General features: G+C 48.0%; 1 protein-coding gene across 1 annotated transcript in view; it reads left to right on the top strand.

The window, feature by feature from the left end:
• The first annotated feature begins 476 nt into the window (after nt 1-476).
• PDE6G (phosphodiesterase 6G, cGMP-specific, rod, gamma) overlaps nt 477-3,303 on the top strand; it is a 17,086-nt gene continuing 14,259 nt past the window's right edge. Inside the window, exon 1 of the mRNA XM_011993945.1 lies at nt 477-545. The gene's annotated coding sequence lies outside the window, so the exon portion shown is untranslated. The remainder of the gene's footprint in view (nt 546-3,303) is intronic.

The following is a 3,303-nucleotide window of genomic DNA, read 5'->3' as shown; positions in this document are numbered from 1 at the left end:
CTGTAATCCCAGCACTTTGGGAGGCTGAGGCGGGCAGATCACGAGGTCAGGAGATCGAGACCATCCTGGCTAATATGGTGAAACCCTGTCTACTAAAAATTCAAAAATTAGCCGGGCGTGGTGGTGGGCGCCTAGGCAGGAGAATGGTGTGAACCCGGGAGACGGAGCTTGTAGTGAGCTGAGATCGTACCACTGCACTCCAGCCTGGGTGACAGAGAGAGACTCTATCTCAAAAAAAAAAAAAACAAAAAAAAACAAAAATAAGAAATCTAAGAAAACAAGGAAGGAAAACAGTCCTCAGTGACAGGGAAACCTGCCTTAACCAAGTGACCTGTTCTCTAATTTCGCCTAGATGAGTTTTTAATATTTGCAGATATATTTGTGTAAGTACAGGATGTGGGATTTGCAACCTTATACGTTCCTCCCTGCTCAGCTAAGATGTAATCTAAGGCTACCCTATTATCTAAGACAACCTGAGCCAGTGAATGAATTCCTTTCTGCTGGGCTGCCTTGCTGACACACTTTTCTCAGCAAGAATTCCCGAAGTAAGATTCCTCATCCAGTGCTCACGGGATGCCACTCCCCACCAAGTCGCCCAAAGACCCAGGTACATGTTTTTGGTGTCCGTGGACTGCTTAGTTCTGCAGCCTCCGCCTCCCGGGTTCAAGCGATTCTCTTGTCTCAGCCACACAAGTAGCTGGGACTACAAGCGCACACCACCACATCCAGCTAATTTTTTGTATTTTTACTAGAGATGGGGTTTCACCACGTCACCCAGCTGCTCTTGAACCCCTGGGCTCAGGTAATCCACTTTCCTTGGCCTCGCAAAGTGCTGGGATTGCAGGTGTGAGCCACTGTGCCTGGCCAACTGCTTCATTTTCATGAGTTGTTTAGTTGGTGAGAGCTATGAAGAAAAAGTATCCGAGACAGGCCTCAATCAATCTATTTATTTATTTATTTGAGACGAAGTTTTGTTCTGTGGCCCAGGCTGCAGTGCAGTGGCCTGATCTCAGCTCACCACAACCTCCACCTCCTGGGTTCAAGCCATTCTCCTGCCTCAGTCTCCCAAGGAGCTGGGACTACAGGCACGCCCCACCGCGTCTGGCTGTTTTGTATTTTCAGTAGAGACGTGGTTTTGCCACGTTGGTCAGGCTGGTCTCAAACTCCTGACCTCAAGTCATCTGCCCACCTCAGCCTCCCAAAGTTCTGGGATTACAGGTGTGAGCTACCACGCCCGGCCAATTTATTTATTTTTTATTTCAATAGTTTTTGGGGAACAGGCAGGTTTTGGTTCCAGGGATGAGTTCTTTCGCGGTCAATAAGTTTAGAAAGGTTATTTTGCCAAGGTTTAGGACGTGCCCATGACACAGCCTCAGGAGGTCCTGGCAACATGTGCCCAATGTGGTCACATGTTGCTTTTATACTTTTTAGGGAGACACAATACATCCGTCAATACCTATCAGATGTACATTGGTTTGATCAGGAAAGGAGGGACAACTTGAAGGGAGGGGGCTTCCAGGTCATAGGTAGATTTAAAGATTTTCGTTTTTTTTGAGACGGAGTCTCACCCTGTCACCCAGGTTGGAATGCAGTGGTGCTATCTCAGCTCACTGCAACCTCTACCTCCCGGGTTTAAGTGATTCTCCTGCCTCAGCCTCCCGACTAGCTAGGATTACAGGCACCTGCCACCATGCCCGGCTTTTTTTTTTTTTTTTGGAGACAGAGTCTCACTCTGTCCCCCAGGCTGGAGTGCAGTGGCGCTATCTTGGCTCATTGCAACCTCTGCCACCCAGGTTCAAGCGATTCTTCTGCCTCAGCCTCCCGAGTAGCTGGGATTACAGGCGCCCACCACCACACCTGGCTAATTTTTGTAGTTTTAGTAGAGACAGGGTTTCGCCATGTTGGCCAAGCTAGTCTCGAACTCTTGACCTCAGCTGGTCCACCTGCCTCAGCCTCCCAAAGTGCTGGGATTACAGGTGTGAGCCACCATGCCCAGCTGAATAGTCTCGTTTTGTTTCTTTTCTTTTTTTTTTTTTTTTGAGATGGCATTTCCCTCTTGTTGCCCAGGCTGGAGTGCAATGGCACAATCTTGGCTCACTGCAACCTCCACCTCCTGGGTTCAAGCAATTCTCCTCCCTTAGCCTCCTGAGTAACTGTGATTACAAGCATGCACCACCATGCCTGGCCAATTTTGTATTTTTAGTGGAGACAGGGCTTCCCCGTGTTTGTCAGGCTGGTCTCAAACTCCCAACCTCAGGTGATCCGCCTACCTTAGCCTCCACAAGTTCTGGGATTACAGGCATGAGCCAGCGTGCCTGGCCTAATAGTTTCATTTCATGTAAACATAAGTAACTTCCAAACAATTACATAGAGGACTAATATTATACCTGTTATTTAAGTAATCGGAACCAGTTCTGCAAGTGACTGTGTTTTGCATTACTATAAAGATATGAAAATGTGGTGAATGACAATTAAAAGAGTGTTCCACATCACTATTTAGTTTATTTTTTATTTTATTATTATTGTTATTACTTTTTGAGACGGAGTCTCACTGTTGCCCAGGCTGGAGTGCAGTGGCGCCATCTCGGCTCACTGCAACCTCCACCTGCCGGGTTCAAGTGATTCTCCTGCCTCAGCCTCCCGTGTAGCTTGGACTACAGGTACCCACCATCATGCCCGGCTAATTTTTGTATTTTTATGAGAGACGGGGTTTCACCATATTAGCCAGGATGGTCTCAATTTGACCTCGTGATCCACCCGCCTCGACTTCCCAAAGTGCTGGGATTACAGGCATGAGCCATTGCGCCCGGCCCGTATTCCTTCTTAGTAGGAATCAGATGTATTAGATTGAATGGAAAAGCACTTGTCATCTCTGGGCTGGGGTCACAAATTGAAACGCCTTCTATGTCACATCTTACAGGCTCATGTCTATCTGTGGTGACAAGGAGTCTCCTTACTCTTGCTTCATTTGCTGCTCTTTTAACTCAACAACCTCCCTTCCCAATAAAAAGTCAAACTTACACCTCCTGCCTTTGTAGTTCTGGTATTCACTTTACTATGTAATAAAAGTAGCCTGTTGGCCAGGTGCAGTGGCTTGCACCTGTAATCCCAGCACTCTGGGAGGCTGAGGCAGGCAGATGACCTACGGTCAGGAGTTCGAGACCAGCCTCGCCAACATAGTGAAACCCTGTCTCTACAAAAAATACAGAAATTTGGCCGGGCGCGGTGGCTCAAGCCTGTAATCCCAGCACTTTGGGAGGCCGAGACGGGCGGATCACAAGGTCAGGAGATCGAGACCATCCT

Source organism: Mandrillus leucophaeus, unplaced genomic scaffold (genome assembly GCF_000951045.1).
Source record: "Mandrillus leucophaeus isolate KB7577 unplaced genomic scaffold, Mleu.le_1.0 Scaffold1, whole genome shotgun sequence".
In the NCBI taxonomy this organism is placed as follows: Eukaryota; Metazoa; Chordata; class Mammalia; order Primates; family Cercopithecidae; genus Mandrillus; species Mandrillus leucophaeus.
The sequence above is the reverse complement of the archived record's forward strand: the minus strand, read 5'-3'. Positions and strand labels throughout refer to the sequence as shown.